A 13568-nucleotide genomic window follows, 5' to 3' on the forward strand; every position below is an offset into this window, starting at 1 on the left:
TGGAACTGCCAACCCCGCCTAAAGGGACAGAACAGAGCCAGGCAGCAGGGGAGGCAGTGCCCAAACAGAGGTCACAAGGCGAAGACTACACTGAGAGCTCTTGTCCCAAAAGGCAGACCCAGGAAGATAGAATCTTTTAATGACATGCTCAGGCTTCCTGGGCTGCTGGCCAGGGTACACCCAGCCCTTGGCCTCCCCCACAGGCCCAGCAGCAACACTGCCTCCCTCTGCCCAGACTCCCTCTGGGGAAAGAGAGGTCCAGGGCCGCTGGGACAGAGGAAAGGAGGCAGCAGCCCCAGCAGAGGCTGGACCTGGAGCTCTTGTCTCTGAGGAGTGGGTGGGGGTGAGGGTGAGCTGTGGGGTCTGGATCAGTTCAGGGCTCCCCCTCAGGACGCAGCCACTCGTGCTCTGCCAAGATCTGGCTGCGGCCTGGGGTGAGAGCACCCCTCCCCCTCCCTACTGACACCCAAACGCTCTCTGGCCAGCTCATTTGTCAGCTGCACCCAAGCGGGTTACAAAAACATTAAGCTGGGCACTTGGGTGGCTCAGTCCTTTAAGCGTCTGCCTTTGGCTCAGGTTATGATCCCAGGGTCCTGGAATCAAGTCCTGCATCGGACTCTGGGGAGGGAGCCTGCTTCTCCGTCTGCCTCTGCCTCTCTTTCTCTCTGTCTCTCATGAATAAATAAATAAATAAATAAATAATCTTCAAAAGCATTAAGCAGCCCCAAGTGGGAGCAGAGTGGGGTGGTACTGCGGGTATGTTAACCCGGGAAGCCCTCCTCTCCTACCCAAGGTTCTTGCAGTATGTTTTCAATGTGCTAGTGTTGCTGGGCAAAAACCTGGGTCAGGCCCACGCAGTCCAGAGCTGCCAAGCTGTGATCCCCTTGGCTGGTTGCCTTCCACCTCTGAGAGATCCAGCACTGATACCAAGAGCCACCCTGGTTCAGGGAAGCAGGAGCCTGTCTCCAGGGAGTTCCCCAGGGGCCGGGCTCTGCCCTTGAGAGGAGGAGCTTTCCTATGCTATGTCTTCGAAATCAGGCAGCCACCCTGAGATGTGTATTTTTTTTAGCCCAAGGGAATGGAGTCTCAGGGAGAGCAGATGGCCGGGCAGGAGGTGCAGACCAGGAGGGCTGGACTTGGCTGCTTAGGGCTTGCTGCCTCCCCAAGGAAGCTCAGATTGATACAGCAGTAAGGCGTTTACAAAGGGCTTTCCCCTATCAAAACGCATCTAATTTCTTGGCTTACAGAGGGGAATCTGGGATACGGAGAAAGGAATACCTGGGAGAATGAGGACAAGGCCGGGTCTCCTCACTCCAAGTTCTAGGCTGTTCATTTCAGCCAGTCAGACCAGCCCTGTGAAGGTGCAGCCAGAGTGGGCGCCTGTCCTCTTCACCCCAGGGCACAGGGGAAGGGTCCCTCTGCCCCACCTCTCCCCGCCTAGGGAAGGGAGAAGAGGGAGGCTCCTTGGCTCTCCTTCCGGTCTTGGCAGCCAGAGCCATCCCAGGGCACCTGGTCTGTTTCTCCACCCAGCTGTCAGGTAAACCTGAGCAAGATAAAGCCAGGTTTGGCCCCGAGCCTGAGCCTAGGGACTTTACATTGGTTTCTCTTGGGCACCCATCCGAGGCCCAAGTGGGGAAGGCAAATGGTCATTCCTCACCCTGCTCAACAGTCACCGCCTTTACAAAGGCTGCAGCAGGAAGATGAGGCGGATGGCATGAGGGGAGAGTTGGCTGGGAAGGCCTTTCTGGGCCCCTGCAGCTCTGACCTGGAGAGAGTCAATGGTTCTCCTGCTGGGGAGGCCCTGGTCTCAGCCTAGGCCCCTGCCCAAGACAGCTCACTTTGCACAGAGAGAGGTCTCAGCCACCAGCTGGCCGACTGTAGCCTCTCCACCCCATTCCAGCCAGCCAACATACTATGGGAGGTAAGAGCCTCCCTGCCACCCTTCAGCCCAGGTTCAAACCTCAGCTCAGCCACCTATTAGCTGTGTGACTTTGGACAAGTTTTTAACCTCTCTGTTTTCTCACCTGTAAAATGAGAACAATATGATAGTACCTACCCCATAAGATAAATCATGGGAAGTATATGAGTGCCTGACACATTGTGAGAACTCCATAATCAGTTCGTTTATTATTACAGTTGACCCTTGAACAATGGGAGAGGTCAGGAGTGCTGAACTCTAATGCAGTAAAAAATCCATGTATAACTTATGACTCCCCCCCAAAACTCAGCCACAAATAGCTTCCTATTGACCAGAAGCCTTACCAATAACACAGTTGATTAACACGTTTTTTACATTACAGATGGTCTATCCTGCATTCCTACAATAAAATAAGCTAGCGAAAAAAAATGTTTTTAAGAAACTCCTAAGGGAAAGTACATTGACAGTACCATGCTGTGTTTATGACCCCAAATCCACATGTAAGCAGACCATGCAGTTTCAATTTGCCATTCAAGGGTCGAGGGTACTATTACTATTACTATATTACTATTATAATATTAAAAATTACTATTATTTTTCGAGCCAGGGGACACTATGGATATCGGAACAGGCAAAACCCCAAGCCCTAGGGGAGGTTCCGTGGAAGGAAGGAGACATCGATTATGCAAGGGACCGTCACCTTCCGCACAAGCTTGGCTCACCAAGGGGATTACGTCAGGTGGAAACTGCCGCTAATAGTAGTTCCCTCTCCGGCCAGTCACACACCTACAGAGCACGAGGGGGTGAGAAACGTTACCAATGTAGGACTGAGAAATGTGATGACCGGGAAGAATTCCGTTTTTAGAAACTGGGAAGTTATTTCGGGCAGAGGGTTGGTGTGCATTGTTTTTTTGAATGGTGTCTGTACTCTAATAATACGTGTGTTCTGCTCTAAGGAGAAACCAGGGACAGCGGGGAGGGAGCCCACCATGCCCTCCTGGGGTTGACAGGCAACCCCTCTGCTCTCATATCCGGAGCCGAGGCCAGGCACAGAGGCAGGGGTGGGTTCCCTGGCCCCCTAGCACGCTGGTCACAAGTACTGGGGCTCATCACCCACCTTGGAGGCCCTGTCTGGCTTTCTTTCTGGTCTGGGTAGTGTGTCTTCAGGAAGGCCAATCTGGGAAGAGCATTTCACAGCTAGCATGCTTCGCTTTCTAAGACTTTATTAGTTTACGACGGCTGCTGTAACAAATTATTATGAAACCAGTGGCTTGACAGAAACACATTCTTTCATAGTACTGGAGGCCAGAAGTCTGCCATCAGCATCACTGGGCCCAAATCAAGGCGTCCAGAGGGCTGTGCTGTCTCCGGAGGCTTTGAGGGAAAGTCTGTTCCTCTGCAGCTTCCCTCCGCTGCTGGCATTCCTTGCCTCGTGGCCCCGTCACTCCAGTATCTACCTCTGTAGTCATGCTGCCTTCTTTTCTATCTGCGTCAAGTCCCCCTCTCCCTCTCTCTTTTAAGGACACTTGCGATGTCACCTAGGACTCCCCCCCCTCCGATAATCCAAAAGTATCTCCCTATCTCAAGAGTCTTAATTTAATCTTATATCCACTGACACCTGTTTTCCAAATACAGTAGCATTGACAGATTCCAGGGGATTCAAATCTAGTATCTTCGGGGACCCTCATTGAGCCAAGGTAAGGCCATCTAAGCTAAGGGTTTTCTCCAACAAAACAGAACAGCAGGTCACCACTGAGCCCCCCTGGTATTCTGCTTCATCTCTTTCTACCTGGCACCACCACTTGGGTAAGGACAACTGCCCACACAGCTATGACCCTGAGGTCCTGCCTCTCCTGGAGGTAACTTGTAAGACCTGCCAATGGGCCAGGCCTGGAGCTTCCAGCAGCAAGGATGTGGAACTGTACCCTCAGGCAATGACAGCTCCCTTTATGGCTCCAGTCACCACCACAAAAGGAAATAGAAAGCTATAGCCCAGAGCCCAGGACTGTAAGAAGTCTAAAAATACAGATATTTTCAAATCACAGTATAAAAATTCAATAAAGAAATGGAGAAAAAGTAAGAAAACACAAATCCTTCAGTATCCTAGCCCTCAGAGATAATTTTTTAAAAAATTGTATAAAGCGGGGCACCTGGGTGGCTCAGTGGGTTAAAGCCTCTGCCTTCGGCTCAGGTCATGATGCCGGAGTCCTGGGATTGAGCCCCGAATCTGGCTCTCTGCTTGGCAGGGAGCCTGCTTCCTCCTCTCTCTGCCTGCCTCTCTGTCTACTTGTGATCTCTGTCTGTCAAATAAATAAATAAAATCATTAAAAAAATTTTTTTTAATTGTATAAAGCGATCTTCCTTCTAGATCTTTTTCTATTCAGAGAGAACCATATACCTACAGTTTTAAAAAAGAAAAGTGGATTTACACATTTTGTTCTTTGATCTGGTTTTTTCGATAAAGGATATATTTTGGAGGCCTTCCATGGTGGTACCTGCAGCATTTCCTCCATCTTCCTAAAGGCTGAAGGGTACACCACCAGGCAGATGGGCCATAAAGAGTTCCACCGTCAACGGGCATTCGGGTTGCTTGTTTAATTTTTTGGCTCTAACAACATGGTGAGATAATCCAGTGAGTTACCAATATCTGATTTGTTCATGTTACTATGGGAGGCCCACAATGACGGGAGGTATTTCTCTCTCTCCTCCACACTACCCCAACCTTCCCCCAAAGCCATCAAGCCTTGGGTGAAGGAAGTCAGGGTTTCCCAAGCTCCCGGAAAGAATTAATAGGCCTTTGTTTTCCACAGCTGAGCCTCCCAGGGTCAAGGAACCAGACTGTCAGAAAAAAAGGAGGGGCTCTGTGTTTGTGGAGATGCTTCCACAGCGAGGGCATAAACATTTCCTCTCCAAAGGGCTTCAGCAACAGGGAGAACGTCCTGCCGCCTGCGTCAGAAAAGCTTGGGGCCTGGGTGAGATTCAGGTGCGGTTTTACCCAGAGGTTGGCAAGATCATCAGGCTCGGGTTTCATTTTTCTGTAATTTTTCTTGGCTCAGTTCTACCCTGTGGGTTAGCTTTGTCCACAAACTCATTCTCCTCCTTGCAGCAGAAAGGGCTAGAGCATCTCAGCGCCCAGAGTCCCTAAAACGTCGCTGTCCTAGGACTTCCGACCAAACGCGTGAGATGCATCCTGATTGGACCAGTTTAAGTCACGTGCGACCACTGACCAATCACTATCATGAGCAGATGGCACGGCCTCCCAGACTTCGTCTAAGGCGCATGCTCCCTCCCTGGGATTGGAGTTGCGGATGGCTTTCCCAAAGTCAGACAGATTGATAAAAATTAGGAGATTGGAAAATGGGAAATGAGGAGTGGGAAGTCAGAAGGTAACCAGCGGGGGTTCATGAGACTCTTTAAAGGTGAATGGGCTCGAAGAGCCCTGCTTGGAGATAAGCAAGTGGGTTTCTGGACCCAAACGCCGATGCCTGTGGAATCCCAAGGGGGTAGAGCGGAACCACAGGTGTAGGAGGAGCAAATCCGCACTAACTTCCTCAAGATGCACCATGAGGGTACTGATGGGAATGTGTACCCGTATTCTAGCAGAAGTTCCTGCTGGGTCAAAGGGCTTGCATATTCAAACTGAAATAAATATTGCTCAATGGCCTCCCCAAAAAAAGGTTTTTTGTGTTTTTCTCCCACCAACCTCCCATTTACCCGCGTCTTCTCAGAACTAAATATTGTCCATCTTCCTGACATTTGCCATCCTGATAGATTTAATTTGATTTTTAAAAACTCTAAGGTAGGGTGAACATCTTTTCATCCACTTATTAACTAATTATAATTCCTCTGCTATGGATTAACCACTCGTGGCCTCTGTTTCTTTTTGTTTGTTTGTTTGTTTTGTTATGTTTTGTTTTTCTATTGAGTTATTTATCTTTCTGTTACTAACTTGTGAAAGCTCTTTGTAGATTAGGGATACAAACCCTTTGTTTTATCTGTTGGAAATATTTTCCCCAGCTTGTCCTTTGTGTTTTGACTTTGTGTATAGAGCTCTTGTTGTCAGGACTTGACAAATTTTATGTCATTAAATGTGTCAGGCTTTTTTGGTTTTTCTATTTAGAAAGGTCTTTGTCACTCTTAAATAACAACAACAACAAAAAAGATCACCCATGTTTTCTTTCATGACCTTTGTGGTTCCTTTTTCTATTTAAATATTTATTTATCTGGACTTTATTTTATTATACATGTAAGGCCCGGATACAATTAGGATGTAAGAACTTAGTGAGATTCCAGACCCTCCATCGATTTCCTGTGGTTCTGATTTTTGTTAACATCTGTTTCCACGGAGTGATTAGAAGGGTTAGAAGGAACATGACTGGTGCTTGTCTTCACTTTCAGTGACAGTCAGGAAAGGAGGAGGAAGCCAGACAGGGACCCAGGCTTCAGACAACATTGGGAAGAGGGGGTGCAGCCCCCAAGGAGGGGAAGCAGGTGAGCCTCTGCAGGGCAGAAGAAAGGAGGGCGGGTCCAGCCCGGATAAGCATGTATGTCAAATTGGTGGAAGCTCTTTGTGCAGAATGCCAAATCAACCTAATTAAGATTGATGGCAAGAAACTAGGGGAATGGGTGGGCCTCTGTAAAACTGACAGAGGGAAACCCCACAACGTGGTCAGTTGTGGTTGTGTGGTGATTAAGGGCAATAGCAGAGGATGTCCTTGAGTAATCCTTCAAATGCAAGAAATGAACAAATAAAAAACTTTGTTCTCGTTCCAAAGGCAGGAAGGAAGGAGGGAAGAGAAGGGAAGTGAAGGGAAGGGAAGAATAGGATATGTCTCTTGAGATGAGTTTAGGGAGCAAGAGAAAGACTCCTGTAGCGTCCACTGTACCCCAAGCCTCATACCAAACCCCATACCAAACCCCATAGAGCCTTCTGTACTTTGCCATCTGCTTTCTAGTCTTTTAGCCCAGAAATCTGGACTCCTCAGAATGTGTTCTTTCCACGAGTATTTACTGACCACCTACTCTGAGCTCAAGAAAGGACCGATATCTCTGGTGTAGTGTTAATGGGAGTTTGTAATAATGGCCCTGAAGCAGCCCTGGGCATGGAGCCTGCTTGGAATTCTCTTCCCTCTCCCTCTGCCCAACCTCTCTCTCCCTCTCAAAAAGAAGAAAGAAAGAAAAAGAAAGAAAGAAAGAAAGAAAGAAAGAAAGAAAGAAAGAAAGAAAGCGAGCACTAAAAAAATAATAATCCTGAGGCAGCAAGAAGAACGCTGGTGAGGAATTTGGCACACTGCAGGAAGTCCTTTTAGAAAGATTTCCTTCAGATATGGCATTTAAATTTTTGTTCTTTAAATCTGAAAAAGTAATTCCCAGTCTTTTCTGTTGGAAAAAGGAAAATGCCTCATTAGTAATGGTCATGCCCACCTGTACTATGCCACTGCCTCATTTGGGATAGGTCAGAGGTCAGGAGCACCCTGAGGGACAGGCACCAGCCCTCCTGGCCCCCATTAGCAGAGGCTGGAGTTCAAGAGCTCACAAACAGTGGGCCCCAGTAGCTTCCACAAGAGCACGCATGCACCTGTTCCTGCATGTCCACATTGCTCTGGAATCATCTTTGTTGTGACCTTTTCCCACCAGAAGGCACAGATCATGCATCCTGATGTGGTGGGTGCTCTGGGAAGGGCTGAATGAATGCATGTATTTGTGATGGCGAAGAGCAGGGTGTGGCTCTGGGCCCCTGGGCCAAGCTTAGGTGAGGACGGCCCTTAAGGGAGGCGGAGCGCAGCATGGAGGGGTGGGGGGAGACATGGCGCCTTAATTCTGCTTCCTTGCCTATGGGCTTGGCTGAGAAATAGCTGTCAGCACCCAGACCAGTGTCTGCGGCCCTGCCTGTGAGGCGGGTGAGCTCCAGTGAGTGGGCAGTCGCTCCTCCCCCAGAGCTTCAGCAACAGCAGGCCCTGTTGGTCACCCACCCGCATTCCCTGAGCCTTTTCCTGCTGACTCACTGCAGTCCCCGCCACAGCTGGAGCCAGAGGGACGGGGAGGAGGCCGCCTCAGGACCCGGGAATGCTCTGCCGGGTGGCCAAGGGGGACAACTAATTTCTGAGTTTCCGCCATTCTAGGGGGATGATAACCAGGAAGTGGATGGTCTGATGGCCCAAGTGGACCCCTCTGCCTCTGACTTAGTCATGGCCAAGCCCTCATGAATCCCTGTTTCCGAGAACAAGGCTTCCCCAGCCCCCTACCCCCTCCTGCTGGTGTAAAAGCACCGGTCACAGCTTGGCCTGCGATTTTGTGTTCCATAGGGCCTGTGACCGGATGTGGTCATGGGCGATTGCCTATGACTCTGTGTCCTGATGTGCCAATGAGTGCGGTTGAATGCACAGAAGTTGTGCAGCGGAGTGTGAGTCTGCACGTGACTAGATGGGCTTCAGAATCCCCATGTGTGCCTGTGTCCTGCTGTGCATGATGAGGGCAGATGGGTGGGTGAGTATGTGTGTATGTGGTTAAGGCTTAGTGCGCACCGCGTGTGTAAACCAAGTGGCTGTGTTTCGCGGCCTGTGGACGCATGAGAGCCTGTGGTCACATGTGACTCCTCATGGCTGCATGCTCCTGAGTGTCCCAGGGTACGACGGATGGGGCGGGTTGCAAAGTGTTCCTCAGGACCATGTGTGTGCTCCATGGCACAGGCCTGAGGAGGCTGGGGTCTGCAGCCCCAGATCCATAGCCAGTAACAGATGGGTGTGCGTGTGTGTCCATTGTGTGCTTTCTCTTTTTCTAGCTTCAACCTTCAAGGAGGCTGGCCAGGCTCCCACTTATGAAAGGAAGTGGAACTAAGCTACAGAACGCTCTTCCCCTGGGTCACTGACCGGCTTTAGAGTGGTTTCTTGGAAGTCAGGCTGGGCTTCAGGGCCATGCCAGTGCACTGAAGCCCTCACTGCAGCTGGCTCCCAGCGCTGACAAAGTGTCCGCCCAGCCCTGGCGGGGAGGGGGCCAGGCTGCCTCCCACCCCTACTGGGACACAGCCAGCTTCTCTCAGCCCTGGCCATCTGTTCTCACCCTCCCCATACTTAATCCTGGGGCAGAAGGGACACAGGTACCCAGCTCCCCTTCTCTTCCCAGCCTTTTAAGGGGCTTAGCTCTGACCGCTTCAGGGAAAGCACAGTGAGTAACAAAAACATCCCACAAGAAGGGTTTACAGATGCTGCAGACTTTTAGCAGCTGTTACAGTCCTGGGCTGGGATGACAGCTACCTGAGGAGGATGGAGGGTCTTCCTGTCTGACCTGCCTTAAAGGGACCAGCCTGTCCAAGGACAGGCGACCGCACCCTCCTCACCAATACCTAGGTAGGACCCTCTTCACCGCTACCCCTCCCACATCAGAGGCTGGTCCTCTGCCTCTCTGAAGTGACTCCGACTCCCAGGGCTGTGACTCTGCCCAGAAACAACAGACATGATCGCTCTGGTTTCTCTTCTGCAGATTCGACTCGGGCAACAGCTGCTCAGATGCGAGAGCCTCAAACAGCCTCCGTGTCTGCTGGGATGGAATCTCTGTGCTTAGGGTCTGGCTCATCCGCTATGGCCGGTGAGGATGAGAGATGTGGTACAGACTCACCAGAAGGAGCACCTGGAGGGAAGAAAGTGCTGGAAGCAAGGGAGGCAAAGGGAAAGAGGAAATGAGGAACTAGAGAGCCAGAGCACCCTGAATGGAGACCTGGGCTGGGGCAAGGTAAAGTGTGCCCCCACCCCAAGCACCAGTGCGCCCTCAGATCTGAGGGCAAGGGGTGTTGTAGAGAGAAAACCTTGGACAAGCAGCTCAGGATACCTAGGTTCTGGTCTGACTGCCACCCATCCATTGTGTGACCAGGGAAAGCCACTTTCTCTCTCCGAGTTTTCATTCATCCACCTTAAAGACAGACAATAAATGAAAAAACTGAAGCGTGGAGCCAGAGGCATGACCTCGCATCTAGTAACCTAAAGACAGTCGTTGACCCCTTCCCATGGGCTGAGGCCCTTCCCCAGCCCAGACAGTCCATTTCTAAAGGAATCCATCTTTTCTTCCCTCATCATCATGGGCAGGGCCCTCCACACCTTGATCCCATGAAGACTCAGCTGGAGCTGGGGGTAAAGGGAGGGGTATGAGCAGTAAGAAGGGAGGAAAGCCAGGGGTGGAGAGAGGTGGGCAGACATGGCGACAAGGGCCGCAGTGCTTCCCGCAGCAGAACTTGACACTGGTACCTACTGACACTCTTCCTGCTCCTCCCTCAACTCGTGCATCCAACCCGCACTGGGCTCCCTCCCTCCCCGCCAACCACTGCATGTTCCCTAGCCTATAGCTTTGCACTCAGGTCGTTCTGGTTGGTGCTATGACTCAACATTTGTGGAGTTTCCAAGCTAAATTCAACACCCTAGGCCCACCAGATGCTAGAAAAGATACAGGACTTACATGTCAAGAACTTTCAATGACAATCGCAAGAACACCTATTTGTTCACACTAGGTAATGCCACCGGGCAGCTTCAACTGCCTTCCAGATCTAGACAGATGATCTAGGTGGCCAGAGCAGCCTGGTGGAAGGCGATAAGGCATTGTAGGGCCTGGAGATCAACTGTGGGCCAACATATCCTCTTTCAAAGTGGGCCAAAGGAAAGATGGCTGCTCCAAGCCCCCTTCAGTGACATGTCTGAGTTCTAAGTGCCAGACACTGTGTGAAGCACTCTCATATATTATTTTCCTTAGTTCTCTTAAGAATACTATGAGAGAGGGATTAGCCTTGTAGGAGACTGAGTCTAAAGTGACCTGCATAATCCCTATATCCTCATGTCCATGCCTTTGGGTAATCCCCTCCCCTTGAGCATGGTCAGAACCTGTGACTTGTTTCTAACCAATAGAATAACAAGGATGCCAATATCTAACCAATAGTGGCAGAGGCAGTGGGGCATCCCTCTCATGATAACCTTACCTCATAAGAGACACAGTCGTGCTTGCAGATTTGTACACAGACTCCTCCCTCTCTTGCTGACATTGAAGAAGCAAGCTGCTGTGTTCTGAGAGAGCCTGTGGAGAGGGCGTCCTGGTTGGGAACTGTGGCTGCTGGCCTCTCAGAACTAGGGCAGCCGCCTGCCTCCAGCCAACAAAGAGAGTTCAGTCCCACCAGGCACCAGGAAATGAATTCTGTCCGCCGCCAGTGTGAGCCTGGAAGGAGACCCATCCCCATGGGAGCGTCCAGATGAGAGCCCAGCCCTGACCGACACCTTGGCCTTGCTGAGGACCCAGGGAAGCTGTACCCAGACTCCTGCCCCACAGACACTGTGGCTAACAATTACGTGTTGTTTTAAGTGGCTGAGTTTATGATCACTTTTTATGACGCAGTAGAAAAGGAATGTAAGTATTATCTGCATCTTACAGATGAGGACCTCCAGCTCCGAGACTGATGAGGGTCACAGACCTGTCCCCAGACTCTGCAGGCTGACGTTCTCTCCAAGACTCCGTTCTCTCAGTGGCCACCTAGATAGGGGAGGAGAAAGCTGCACAGCACTGATTCAATTACCCTGCCTTCGTTTCAGCTCAACAGTTGTCACACTCCCTCCATGCGCCTAGCATGTGTACCAGGCACGAGGGGTACAGCAGTGAGCAGCACAGACACAGGACCTGCTTTGGGGGAGCAGAAGGTACGATGAGGAATATGAACACTGACAAGGGAGATCAGTGTGATGAGGGTTTCAAAACAAGGAGGGATGGGACAGGGCAGGACAGCCGATCTCTGCGAATGCCACAAACAGTCTCCTTGAGGAAGTGGTGGCTCCGTCCCTTAGGGGTAGGGCTGGTGGGGAGTCAGCCCCTCCACATTGCAAGTGAGTGAGTGGGCGGGTGAGTGGATAAGCTTTCCTGATCACAGGTCCCCAGGGAAGAAGGCTCTCCCAGCAATGTGAAATCATCCTGTTTCTGTGTACTGGCTTCCAAAACATCTTGTCCCAAGGACCCAGGGCCTCTGTGACTGGCCTGTGATGCCTATGATCCTGGAGCACACTTCCCGGATGCATCATGGGCAGATGGAGTAGGGAAAGGGGTTGCTTAGCCCGAACTCTCATCCCCTAAACATACCCGGACATCTGGCAGGGAGGGGCAGGTGGGAGTGGAAGGCAAAGCAAGCAGATGAGGAGGAGCAAAGAAATGAGCAGAGCCAGAGAAAAGCGTAGGAATTTGCACACGGACCCCCTCCCCCATGAGCTCAGCTGTAGTCTGTGACCACTCGGCAGACCCAAGGGTTTTTGCCAGTGAGCTAGCAGCATGATGTGGATCAGGCAGGGTCCCAGCAGGAAGCAGATAGCACACTCAGATTGGGCCGTCCCAGGATGGGATCTCTTCATCTCTACATTTCAATAAAGCTATGATTTTCAGAGGCCAGAACCTGGACCAAGAGCACCAGTCTGGCCACTGCTAAGCCTGAAGGGGCGAGAGGCAGAAGGGGCAACTAGAACCCATCTGGGAGGAGAGCGCCCCTGATGGGAGCTGCGGCCTCAGTTGAGGGACTCAGACAGATCATGGCCACCCCACAGGAGGTGGGGGGGGGGGCATACTAAGTGCCACACTCTCTTGCTCCTCTCTGCCTCCCACATGCTGTCAGCGCTCCCCCTGGGTCACTGTGCAGAGTAAGGGCACCTCCCCCCATGCAGTCCCCACAGTCCTGGCTCAGTGCACACAGCAGGGAAGAGAAGGTGGGGAGCAAACCTGGAAGTGAGAAGAGGCCCAATCCCAACCCCATCTCCTCCCAGCTGGGAATGCTGGGCCAGAGATTTGAACTTTATGGGTCTCAGTTTCCTCCTCTGGAAAAAAGGGAGGCTGAACATGCTTATATTCATTTGTGTTTAAGGATTCCAGCTTGGAGTCCTGCATGTTTTGGCTGGCTGCCAGCCCTTGGTTCCCAGGAGTTTGGCAACAAGAACACAAAATCGGGGCCACTGAGAAGCCAGACGCCTGCCCAGAAACCCTGGACATCAAACAATGCACCGTCCCTCAACTGAGGGACAAAGCTTGCTCAGCGGGTCTTACTGTCCCCACCAGGACTGGAACCAAGAAACTCTCGGTCTCCCTGCAGGAGCCTGTGGGTTGCGCGCGCACACCCACACACACACTCTCTCTCTCTCTCAGGGGCAGCTGCGGGAGGGTGGTGCCCTGCACCTTAGCCCCTCCGGAGAGAAGCAGCACAGGGCCTGCTCTAAGTCCAGGGCCTGCCCTCAGGGATCTGAGCTGGGTGGAGCAGTGGAAGCAGCCCTAGGGCCCCATGCTGCCTGGAACCCCAAACCCTGCTACACGGATGCTTGGCAGCCCTCACCCACCTCCCTGGGGAGAAATCTTCCCATGCGCCCATAGGGATGCCCCTTAGGTAGGACCCCAGCAGCAACAGGTGGCCCTGCCTGGGACAGCGTTTCGAGCCTCCAGGACAGACTCTGGGCCCCACCTCGGCCTGCCGGATTGCGGGTGACAAAACACCAGTGCCCAGAACAAAGGCCCTTGGTGAGAGCCACAGACCTCTGCCCTTTATTGCTTCAGCACCCGCATTTCAGGTTCACAGGAAGAGGGTTTTCAACGCAGGTCAGCAGCACCACTTGGGTCAGTTGTTTCAAAAGAAAGGAAACCAAAGATCAAAGAA

At 51.7% G+C, this 13568-nt stretch overlaps 1 long non-coding RNA gene across 2 annotated transcripts; it reads left to right on the forward strand.

The window, feature by feature from the left end:
* The first annotated feature begins 6323 nt into the window (after positions 1–6323).
* Positions 6324–9863, forward strand: LOC309842255. Of its 2 annotated transcripts, none has more exons than XR_014299582.1 (2): positions 6324–6409; positions 9398–9863. It is a non-coding gene; the product is annotated as an uncharacterized lncRNA (long non-coding RNA). The 2 variants fall into 2 exon arrangements; XR_014299583.1 differs by lacking the exon at positions 6324–6409 and adding an exon at positions 8960–9264.
* Positions 9864–13568: the final 3705 nt, after the last annotated feature.

The sequence above is a fragment of the Mustela nivalis genome (genome assembly GCF_964662115.1).
Source record: "Mustela nivalis genome assembly, chromosome: 10".
In the NCBI taxonomy this organism is placed as follows: domain Eukaryota; kingdom Metazoa; phylum Chordata; class Mammalia; order Carnivora; family Mustelidae; genus Mustela; species Mustela nivalis.